At 40.3% G+C, this 12,766-nt stretch overlaps 1 protein-coding gene across 1 annotated transcript in view; it reads left to right on the forward strand.

Annotated features, from left to right (window-relative positions):
- Positions 1-10,818: 10,818 nt before the first annotated feature.
- LOC124789074 (glutamine-dependent NAD(+) synthetase) overlaps positions 10,819-12,766 on the forward strand; it is a 196,639-nt gene continuing 194,691 nt past the window's right edge. Inside the window, exon 1 of the mRNA XM_047256365.1 lies at positions 10,819-11,018. The gene's annotated coding sequence lies outside the window, so the exon portion shown is untranslated. The remainder of the gene's footprint in view (positions 11,019-12,766) is intronic.

The raw sequence follows: 12,766 nt of genomic DNA on the forward strand, positions 1-12,766 counted from the left end.
GACACTTACAAAACTACATTTTCATAATTTACTGGTAGGAATGTTTTTTAGATAACTTATTTCAAAAATCACTCACATTTACTGTCTAAGAATAGATCACTCCAAATTTCATTGTATATCAATGCAACTAAACATACATTTTTGAGAATTTTTCGATGGTTCCATTGTCCTTTGCATAATCTACTTTGTAGTAAATCGGTATATGTGATTTGGTTACTGAAGCACACATCATAACTAACATACTGTGTTATGTCTACTTTTTGCTTAAAGAGGGATATACATAGCTCTATTTTTGAGTTTATTAGTAACTACAAATAACCTCAAAAAGTTTTAAGAAACTAGTAATTTTACCATAGGTTTTTCTGTTGCCTTAATAGAAATCTCATCTTTTGTATTTGCTTCAATTCTTATAGAGGATTAGTAGATTTTTAAGTTCAACAAATATAAAAGATTTATCAGCAGGCTTAGTTCCAAGTTATTCATTCATTTTCCTCTATTACATTGCATTAGCCAAACTGCAGCCCCATTGTAAATGCTGTTCTCGAATGTGAGATGAGCTGATTGATGTTCATAAGCAGCTAGAAATTGTCCTAATTACTGTCACAATTGGCAGCTGCTGTGAATTGGTGTGTTGGTTCCCAAGAGTCACGTACCTGCAGTACCACTACCAAATGTATCTCAAGTACAGTCCTCTCCTGTGGATCCTGTCTCGCTTGTAGAAAGTACAGGATCTGTCATTACTCATCTACTTGACTGCCAGTGGGTTTCAGTGACAGATCTAGGTGACCTGTGGACGGGGAGCAGGGAGGGCTCAGGATGTTACACTTATCCTCCAACCAACAATTTGAGGTGCTCTCTTTCACCAAAACTGAAACTGGGCCACTCACTTCACCTGTTTTGGGGAAAACTGTTTTGCCCGGTGTCAAGAAGAGCCAAATGCAAAAGGGTAGGGGTCTATTAATCAACAGCAGTTCAGACATACAGTGAATGATGGTACCTCTTAGGGAAATGGCAGTAAGGGATTATAGGAAAGCACACCAATTGCACTCAGTGTGTATGCCTGGGGGCCCCATTCAACATGCTGAAGAGGTTATTCTGACAGCCACTGAGGGGACAGGGTGCAACTAACTGCAGACTGTAGCACATTTAGTCACAAATGATACCTGTCTAGGCTCTAAGGTCATAAATGGATCATTCCAGCAACTGGCAGAGAGCATTGAGAAGACCAGCCTTGTGCATTGAGTTTCAACAAAAGCTCACAATTTTCATCATTCTCCCCAAAACTGATCATGGACCCATAATTCTGAGTCGAGTGGAAGGACTGAACTACAAGACTTCAAAGGTTCTGTAACATGCGAGGCTGTGACTTCCTGGACTTGTGCCATAAGGTTGAGAACTGTAGGGTGCCCATAAACGTATGAGGTGTGCACTACACATCAAAGCCTGCTACTCAGGTAGCTGACTGTGTGTGGGGTGCACACAAGGGTTTTCAGATTAGGTGGCTCTCTATCCAACACAAATAATGATAGCTTTATGAAACCGAGAACTATCAGTGTAAGATCAAAAGAAATGCCTCCCACAGATGAAAGTATTAAAATCCTATTGGTTAACTGCTGAAGCATCTGCAGCAAAGTGCCAGAGTTCAAAGTGCTTCTGAAAAGTAGTGAAATTCACGTCATATACATCATATTAGGTACAGAAATCTGTTTGAAATATAAAATTGATAGCAGTGAGGCATCCAGTGAAACATTATTAAATGCCTTCCCTGAAAACTACCTAGAACAGATAGTTTGGACCCCACTCATGACAGAAATTTATTAGATCTAATGGCAACAAACAAACCTGACCTCTTTGACGATGTCCACATAGAAACTGTTATCATTGTGCATGAGGTGGGTTGTGGTAACAATAATTACCAAAAAGTATAGAGACCAACTAGAACAAACATAAAGATACTATGCTCAGTAAACTATGTAAAAAACAGTAGTGTCATGTCTCAATAGGAACTTGAAGCTTTTTAAGAACACGGAAGGAGCATGTAGAGGACTATGGTTCACGTTTAAAAGAATAGTTGACCATGCACTGGACAGCTATGAATTCAGTAAAGTAGTTCATAATTGGAGGTATCCTCCATGGTATACAGTCACTGTAAAGGCACTTATAAAGAAACAGAGATTATTACCAATAGGTGTAAAAGAAGGCATAGGATTTTAGACAGGGAGATGCTGAATGAAATGCTGTTTAATTATGAGCATTTTTATTAACATGCCTTAAGTATGTTGGGACCTTTGCTGCTCATTTTGTATATTAATGACCTTGCAGACAATATTAATAGTAACCTCAGACATTTTGCAGATGATGCAGTTATTTACGATGAAATACTGTTTATAAGAAACTGCATAAATATTCAGTCAGATCTCGATAAGACTTCAAAGTGGTGCAAAGATTGGCAACTGGCTTTAAATGTTCAGAAATGCAAAATTATGCACTTAACAAAATGAAAAAAAAACAGAGTAAAGACTATAATATTAATGGGTCATAATTGGAATCAGCCAACTTACACAAATGCCTGGAGGTAACACTTTTCAGGGATATGGAGTGGAATGATCATATAAGCTCAGTCATTGGTAAAGCAGGTGGTAGCCTTGGTTTATTGGTAGAATATTGGGGAAGTGCAATCAGTCTGCAGAGTAAACTGCTTACAAATCACTTGTGCAACCCAGTCTAGAATATTGCTCAAGTTTGTAGAACCCATACCATATGGGACTAACAGAGGATATTGAACGTATACAGAGAAGGGCAGCAAAATGGTTACAGGTTTGTTTGACCTATGGGAGAGTGTTACAGCAATGCTGAAGAAACTGAACTGGCAGACTATTGAAGATAGTCATAAACTATCCCAAGAAAGTCTACCAACAAAGTTTCAGGAACCAGCTTTAAATGATGACTGTAGTAATATACTACAATGCTCTATGTTATCACTCATATAGGGATCATGAGAACAAGAGTAGAATAACTATGCACTGAGGCATTCAAACAATAAATCTTCCCATGCACCATAGGTGAATGGAATGGGAAGAAACCCTTACAATTGGTATAATGGGACGTACCCTCTGCCACACACTTCACAGTGCGTCACTAACCAATTTTTCATTGCCCCTTATTATTATGTTGTTACACAATGCCTTGTCATTCCCCCCACTTTCCTTCTTTACTATATTTCACGCTGTTTTGCTAACGTTACAGGCTTGACTCATCTGTTCTGCATACTTCTGTGCCTTTAATGTCTTAAGTGCTTCCCTATAGGTCTTTCTACAGGCTTTGTATTTAGACTGAAAGTACTGCAGTTTGGTGTATTTAAAAAGAATATATAGATCATTCATGTCATTCTTTAATTTCATCACATTAGGGGGGAGTTTAAGATTCCTGGAACTGTCAGTTTTCTTTAGTATTTTGACCCTTGGGCATACTCGATTTAGACATTGGGTTAATGCTGCATAAAACATTTCCCACTTTTCATTAATGTCTTCTGTTGCATATAGGCCTACCTGATACCTGTTTATGTGTGCCAGCTTTTCCTTTAATGCATGATAATCAAGCTTTCTTTTATAAGTAAATTGTTCCTTATGAGATACTATTTCTTTGTCAGTGTGAAGCTCTAGGACAATGAGGAACTATGGCTCAGCTTAAAAGAATAGTTTTTTTGAATGATGTTGACTATAATAATTTTTATTTTATTGTAATATGATCCAGATTTTGGCCTTTGGCCATTTCCAAATGCAAAAACTGGAATAAACAAAAGAAGTATAAATCAAAAAAGCAGGAAACAGGGCAACCGTGAAAAATGGTGTACAGTTACCATGATTCTTTATCTTATTTATGTGTCAAAAGACATCAGACTGGTATGAAATGCATGTTCTTGTTGAAAAAGTGTATCTATTCATATAGGCAAGATCTGTCATTAGTAAAAGTGAGAAGATTTCTAAACTGTCTAAATATAGATCTGGCCTATATGATGAGAGATGCTTTTTTTAGAAGGACTGGTATTTCATACTTGTTGGATGTATTTTGACCTATAAGTAACGTAAATAATCACAATGAAAAATCCAGGTTGGAGTAAACAATATTATGAAAACGATATTTACTATTAACCATATAGTGGAGACACTGAGCTGCAGATAGGCACCACAAAATTACTGTCATACAATAAGCTTTTGGTCAACAAGGTCTTTGTTGAAAAACACACACACACACACACACACACACACACACACACACACATACACGACCACAGTCTCTGGAAGCTGAATCAAGACTACGAACAGTAGTGCATGAGTAGAGAGGCAGCCGGGTGGGGGTAAGATAGAGCTGGGGTAGGCTGAAGGAGGGATAGCACACTAAGAGTGGGGGACACTGAAGTGCCGCTGTGGGAGCTAGCAGGGATGAGGGGGAGAGAGGGTAGGGCAGCTAGGTGCAGTGGGGAGTTAGATGGATGGGGAAGAGAGGGGGGGGGGGGCAGCAAAAAAGAGAAAAGTACAAAGACCGGATGTATTGGTGGAATGAAGGTTGTGTGGTGCTAGAATGGGAACAGGGAATGAGCAAGATGAGGGCTGTGTGGTACTGGGATGGGAACAGAGAAGGAGCAAGATGGGTACGGGTAATGACTAATGAAGGTTGAGGCTAGGAGGGTTACAGGAACATAGGATATATTGCAGGAAAAGCAGCCACCTGTGCAATTCAGAAAAGCTGGTGTAGGTGGGAAGGATCCTGATGGCACAGGCTGTGAAGCAGTAGGTTTGATATGAGCGGTGTGCTCAGCAACAGGGTGGTGCAGTAACTTTTTGGCCACAGTTTGTTGGTGGACATTCATGCAGAAAGACAGCTTGTTGATTGTCACGCCCACATAGAATGTAGCACAGTGGTTGCCGCTTAGCTTGTAGATCACATGGCTGGTTTCACAGATAGCCATACATTTGATGGGATAGGTGATGTTTGTGACTGGACTGGAGCAGATGGTGGTGGGAGGGTGTATGGGAGAGGTCTTGCATCTAGGTCTATTACAAAGATTGCAACCATGAGGGAAGAGGTTGGGAGCAGGGGTTGTGTAGGGATGTGTGAGGATATTGTGCGGGTTGGGTGGGTGGTGGAATATCACTGTCGGAGAGTGTGTGTGTGTGTGTGTGTGTGTGTGTGTGTGTGTGTGTGTGTGTGTGTGTGTGTGTGTGTGTGTGTGTGTGAGGGGAGGGGGGGGGGAGATTGTGGGTAGGACATTTTTCATTTGAGGGTACTACAAGAGGTAGTTGAAACCCTGGCGGAGAATGTAATTCAGTTGCTCCAGTCCTAGGTGATGCTGAGTCATGAGGGGAATGCTCCTCTGTGGCCACACAGTGGAACTATGGGTGGTGATGGGTGACTGGGAAGATAGGCACGGGAGATCTGTTTTTATACAAGCTTATGGGGGGGGGGGGTAATTACGATCCGTAAAGACCTCAGTGAGACCCTCAGTGTGTTTTGAGATACCTCGTCACCGCTGATGTGATGGCCACAGGTGAATAGGCTGTATGGAAGGGACTTCTTGGTATGGAATGAATGGGTGGCAGCTGTCGAAGTGGAGGTGTTGCTGGTGGTTTTTAGGTCTGATATGGACAGAGGTACTGACAAGGGAGAAGCTGTTGGGGTTCTGGAGGAATGTGGATAGGTTCCTCCAGAACCTCAACACCTTCATTGGTACTACTAAACCCAGCAAGCCACCTTTCTATACATTGACCTTCACCTCAAAGATGTCCACATCAGTACCTCTGTCCATATCAAACCGAACAACCACCAGTGGTACCTTCACAACGACAGCTGCCATGCATTCCATACCAAGAGGTCCCTTCCATACAGCCTAGCCACCTGTAGCCATTGCCTCTGCAGTTATGAGTGGTCCCTCCCAAAATACACCAAGGGTCTCACTGAGGCCTTTACTGACCATAATTACGACCCCCCCCCCCCCCCCCAACCTTGTACATTGTACAAAAACAGATCGTCCATGCTTTATCTTTCCGGTCACCCACCAGCTCTCAAAGTCCCACTATCTGGCCATAGACGAGCATTCCCCTCATGACTCAGTACCACCCAGGACTGAAGCAACTGAATTACATTCTCTGCCAGGGTTTTAACTACCTCTCGTTGTGGCCTGTGGAGACAAATGTCCTACTCATTCTTTCACAACCCCCCCCCCCCCCCCCCCCCTACACACACACACACACACACACACACACACACACACACACAGCAGTATTCTGCCACCCACCGAACCTACACAATCCTCATCCTTCCACACACCACCTCTGCTCCCAACCCCTTGCCTCATGGTTCATATCCCTGTTATAAACCTAGATGCAAGATCTGTTCCATAAATGCTCCCACCACCAACTACTCCAGTCCGGTCACAAATATCACTTATCCCATCAAAGGCAGGGCCATCTGTGAAACCAGTCATGTGATTTACAAGCTAAGCTGCAACCACTGTGCTACATTCTATGTGGGCATGACAATCAACAAGCTGACTGTCTGCATGAATGTCCACTGACAAATTGTGGCCAAAAAACAACTGCACCACCCTGTTGCTGAGAATATGCCACCCAACATGATGTTCTTCATTTCAGCCACACGGCATTTCCATTTCCAATGACTGCTTCACAACCTGTGCCATCTGGATCCTTCCACCAACACCAGCTATTTTGAATTGCACACTTGGGAACCCTTCCCGCAATATATCTTACATTCCTGCAAACCTCCAGGCCTTAGCCTTCATTAGTCATTGCCTCTGCCAGAGATCGTGATGGTGTGTGTGTGTGTGTGTGTGTGTGTGTGTGTGTGTGTGTGTGTGTGTGTGTGTGTGTGTCTGTTGTCTACTCTGACAAAGGCCTTGTTGGCCGAAAGCTTATTGTGTGACGGTCTTTTTGCTGTGCATATCTGCAACTCAGCATCTCCGCTATATGGTGAGTAGCAACTATCCTTTTCATAATAATGTTACATAAATAATCATGATATTTATTCACTATTTTTCGTGGTTGTCTTGTTTCTTGTTTCTGTTATTTATACTTCAGTTGTTTATTCCAGTTTTGTACTTGAAAATAACCTAAGGATGAAACCTGGATCATATGACAATAAAATAAAAATTATTACAGTCAAAAAGTGGCAGCATCATTCAAAAAATTTTCCATGACTGTGGTTCCATCTGAAATAAAAATTATTAAAAGAATAGTTGACCATGCACTAGACAGATATGTACTCAGCTGAACAATTCAAAATGGGAGGAACCCTCCATGGTGTACAGACACAGTAAAGAAACTTATAAAGAAACAGAGACTACTGAATAATAGGTGTAAAACAAAGGGCTACAGATAGAGAGACGCTGAATGAAACGTGATTGTCTATTAAGAGAGCAATGTGTGAAGCTTTCAGTGACTACCATAGCAGAATTTTGTCAAATGATTTTTCTCATAACCTAAAGATACTCTGGTTGCATGTAAAGGCTTTGCACTTGCATGTGGATGAAGCAGGATGTGAAATTGAAGGTAGCAAACAAAAAGCAGAAATGCTGAACTCTGCTTTCAAATTTTCCTTTGCAAAGGAAAAGCCATATAATTGACCCAGTTTAATACTGGTAACACTGAAAAGATGATGAAACAAGTGTCAGTGGTGTTGAGAAACAATTGAATTGTTAAAACTGGCAGAAACGACTGATTTGATTAAAACTGAGCAAAGCTCCGAGGCCTGGTGGAACACCCTACCAGGTTCCGTATTGCATTTGCGGCTCTTTTAGCTATAGTTATAGATCCCTGAAGGAAAAACTGTGCTCAGTATTTGGAAGGAAGCACAGGTCACACGAGTTCCCAGTCATGTGAAACTCAACTTGCACTTGTTTCACATGACACACTCAAAGCTTTGGATTAAGGCAGTCAGACAGATGCTATATTTCTTGATTTCCGAAAAGCATTTTACTCAGTACTGCATTTACGATTGTTATCAAACACACTATCATATGGGTTACCATGAGAAATTGATGACTGGACTGAGAATAATTTGGTAGGGAGGATGCAGCATGTTCTCTTGAATGGAGAGTCATCTACAGCTGTAGAAGTAACTTTGAGTGTGCCCCATGGAAGTGTGTTGGGATCCTTCCTGCTCATGTTGCATATGAATGACCTTGCAGATAATGTTAGCAGTAACTTTAGACTTCTTGCAGATTATGCAGTTCTCTATAATGAAGTACTCTCTAAAAAAAAAAGTTCCAGAAATATTCAGTTGGATCTTGATAAGATTTCAAAGTGTAGCTAAGATGGATGACTTGCATTAAATGTTCAGGAATGTAAAATTATGCAATTCACAAAAAGAAAAAAAAGTGTCATACCCTTTGACTATTAAGTCAAAGAGTTACAACTGGAAGAGGTAACTCATACAAAGACTTCAGTTTAGCAATTTGTAGTGATATGAAATGGAACAACCACATAAGCGTAGTCATATGTAAATCAGGTAGCATACTTTGGTTCATTGGTAGAATAACAGGGAAATGAAATCAGTCTCCAAAGAGAATTTGCAACCTATACTAAATATTGCTCAAGTGTGTGGGATCTTTACCAGGTAGAACTAACAGGGGATATTGACTGTATACAGAGAAGGGCCACATCATGGTCACAGGTTAGTTTGACCAAGGAAGAGTGCCACAGAGATGCTGAAGAAATTGAAATGGCAGACTCTTGAAAATAGGTGTTAAATATCCAGAGAAAACTTACTTATAGAGTTGCAAGAACTGGATTTCAACAGTGACTCTAGGAATATACTAAAACTCGCCACGTATCGCTCCCGTGGGGTTCGAGTTGGCAATTATAATCACAATTTTAGATTAATTACAGCACTTGAGGAAGAATTTAAATAACCATTTTCCCAGCGTTTCAAACTGAATAGAATGGGGGGGGATCCTAATAACCGGTACAGTGGGACATACTCTTTGCCATGCACTTTGCAGTGGTTTGCAGAGTATAGATTTAGACGTAAATGAATATGTATACATGATTTAGAGCCAATTTGCACATGATCTGTGCACACCGGTGTCACAACTCTGACGACGTTGATTATACTTGATGAAATACAAAATTGATGAGGCAATTACAGCGACGGCCCTCTAAGGCGATGCAAAACCTAATGAAGCAATAAATATTTACGGTACGATTCGAATAGAATCTGAACTTTTGCAGTTAGTGTGCATTTTCATTCAGAGCCGACAAGGTAATTAACATAACTAATAAACCGTTCTGTCTGGACGTCACTGGACGAAAAATATAAAACCAGGAGCACGTGGCCATTAGTCGAGAAACGATAGTATGTGAGCTTTGTCACAAAGGCAGCTACATTTCCTCCAGGATTTTCATTTGTTAAATGTAGTATCAGATGCGTAAGTTATGTTTACGTCCAGAATATCAGTTAAATTTACTTGCTGGAAAGCGTTTCATCAACATTATCTCGGGTCAGGGCAATTCTAAACAAGGAACCAAGAGCGACGTCCTCTCTCAGAAACTTGCCACAGTTGCCGAGGTAGGTGTCTCCACTGTAGTCTACAGATTTCGCAATTGGAGGTCGCACAATATTTCAAAAATTGTTACTTGTAGCAATCGTGGTCAGCGCTATCAGAGTAGCAATTCGCGTCAAACCCTGGCACAGAGAGCCTTCATTTCTTGTTGCTGCTTACGTTCCTTCTTCCTTGGATTGTGATGATGTTAGGGAAATAGACGTTGTTACTTTGAAGACTTCTATATCGTTTTCAAAATTTTACTGCTGTTGCCGCGGTTACGGAAATTGTTTTATGGAATCGTCGTGCTTTTTGTTTTGGTAGACGAAAGCTGGAATTTATAGTCTAGTTGCTTTAATGTGCCAGGAGCAACATACAAAATTTGTTTGTTTCTTCTGGTATTAGTACCACTGGAATGACGCATATTCGCACTACGGGAATGTTAATGCTGTACGAGAACGAATGCTGGTGCAGATCGCCTTCTCATGTGAAATAACGAGTAAACACTATATTTTGCCGCCTGTTTGTAGAAAATTGTACCGTATCAAGAGTCTACGGAAATGTCATTTTCGGAACTGCATCAATCAAATGGACCTCGGATTTGCAAAGCCAATTGCAATAAAAAGATTCACTTCTCCAGTCCTGCAAATTCATGCTTAACTGCTGAGGCATTCGAAACAAATTCGTTACCGACGCTGTGCAATGTAAGTTTAAAAACACCACCTAAAACTTGTTAATGAAGTGTAGGCTTATTTCATTTGATTACTAATTTTCGCCGTAAATAGGCTACTCCGGCTGCATTGACGTTAAGGGAACGCTTTCGTGTGGACCTACAGCAAAAAGATTTATTATCCTCCCCGCAAAATAGCAAAATGTTTGGCGCTGTCCGTTCATTTACGTCGCAGATTCTCGTTAATTAACTGGAATCCGCAAATAACTGCACAGTAAATTGCTAATAACTGCAAAATAAATTGCTTCAATATTAAAGTGTAAACGGACGAAGTATGCACTTGATTTGTGCATAATAGGATTTATTTACCAACATGCAGTAATTATGCTTATGAAAAAGCTTGAACGGAGACTAGCATGACTTGCCTCATGCGACGTTGCTTTTGGGTCAACAGAAGTATGGTTAGTTCGGGATTCTTAAATTAAAGCGGGAATTCGTGAAACTTCCTTCTCGTAGCCTGGCGACGTTATGTCGATATCGACGACCACACTATGCGCTAGGAGGAACTCGAGATAGCGTCGACATATTAATCGATACACGTAATTTATAGTTTCCCCGAAGTGCATCGCGGGGCATATGGTATTTGTTTGCGAGTGATACGTGAGCGATGATTGTGCACCTGAAAATACCAAAAGTTGATTGACAGGATAGCTGCAGATTTGACACTCTTCAAGCGTACGGTGACGAATTGCAGTTGGACCATTCCGCGCCTGTCACGAGGTTGTAAGAAAAGTAAGTCCTGTTTTTTGTCCAAATTACAAATGCTTACAGTAAAGCGACTTGTCACACCTGTTGCGAATGTTCTTTCACATTAAGAGAGAAAGACAGAAATACTTCAGTTACTCAGTTTAGCTGAAAAATGTACACAGGCCTCCTTAAAATTCTTTGTCAACTATGTCTCATGTGTTATTTAAACTTCTGCGTTTTTTTTTTACTAACTACTAGCTTAGTTGAGTCGTTCCAACTTTTTTTACGGAAATTGTCACGAAGGCTACAGATGGATGCAAATTTCACTGGACCGATAATGAAGTACGGTATGTAAATTTGACAGGTACATTATATCATTTGTATGAGTGAATGAAGTCTTCAAGCTCCAACCACCATTCAAGTTTGGATACATTAATTTCACGTATAAACGGGTCATATCGTGAAAACTCGGTTATACACCCATGGTCATGCCCTTCCTTTTGACTGACATCGACACCATTTCATCCGTAGTTAAAACAATTGAGAACTGAAATGGTTTAAAAACTGCGATACTGTAAGGAGATAACGGGCTACCACATGTCCAGCATACTTGCACGGCAAATTGATATCTTGTTGAGGACTATTACGTCATTAAGTTCATTGTAGATTTCCATAGTCAGCGCATAATATTGAAGAAAACGTTTCACGATGTGTGGAATGGTGGATTTCGTATTTGTACTTTCTTATTTATCAGATACGCAGTTTCAGTACTACAGCGCATTAAAGATCTGCCCAAGACACGTCCTTTTTTTCCGGTGTGTTGTGCTGCCCTGCCAGGAAGTTAGATACCAATATATAAAAACTTGACCTTGAGATGTGTGTGGATACATAGACAGTCGTTGTTGAAAGCTTCACTCCTTAACCATTTAACCATTAAATTGGACTGTTTCTGTTGATTGTTAATTTTTCAGCTGTTCTGCCACAAATTGTGTCAATGTACATATGTTATTTGATGTATCACAGGTTATAAAAACAAAAGTAAATTAATACCTATTCACAATCGAGAGAGCTTACAACCTTTCTCTCGATTGCTTGCAAAGGATTTATTTATTTATTCTTTTTTATTTTTAAGAGAAATATATTACAGTTATATACACAGAAGTGCACATTATAATTCTTAGGCTGCATATTATGAATCATCAAAGAGGAACCCACACATTTGCATTTTTGTGTCACCAAGTTTGTCATTTAGGATTTAACAAACACAGTATTGTTGAGTTCCACTATTTGTGAGGCACAATTCAATCCAGTAGTTAGGACTACCAGAGGTAATCTGATGTTGACACACAAGCTTTAATCCTCAGCCACAACTGTTGCTGTCGCCACTGCCAAATGCTTCATTACAGAGAACTCTGATTTAAGATCCTTAACCAGATGACTTAGGTAGCTGACTCTTAAAGTAGAAACCTGATGCTGCATCTGCTGAGGTATCCAAGCTCTTGTATGGACAGAAAGCTCAGTTGGGGACTGTGCATGATGGAGTAATACAGAATGTATAACAGCAGTAGACAAAATAATGTTTTGGTGGTTGTATTCAGAGTGCTATGTGACATCTGTACCTAATAGCTGCAAATGAAAGAATACAACGTAAACATGAAACCATTAACATTACTGTTAAATTTACAGAATTTTATAAGCAAATTTATTTATTGGTCCTTAGACCATTTAATGTGGGGCCTGTATGTAGTGTGGCACTAATATGACAAAACTGTAGGTTACAGAAGGGATAAAAA

Source organism: Schistocerca piceifrons, chromosome 3 (genome assembly GCF_021461385.2).
Source record: "Schistocerca piceifrons isolate TAMUIC-IGC-003096 chromosome 3, iqSchPice1.1, whole genome shotgun sequence".
Classification (NCBI taxonomy): Eukaryota; Metazoa; Arthropoda; class Insecta; order Orthoptera; family Acrididae; genus Schistocerca; species Schistocerca piceifrons.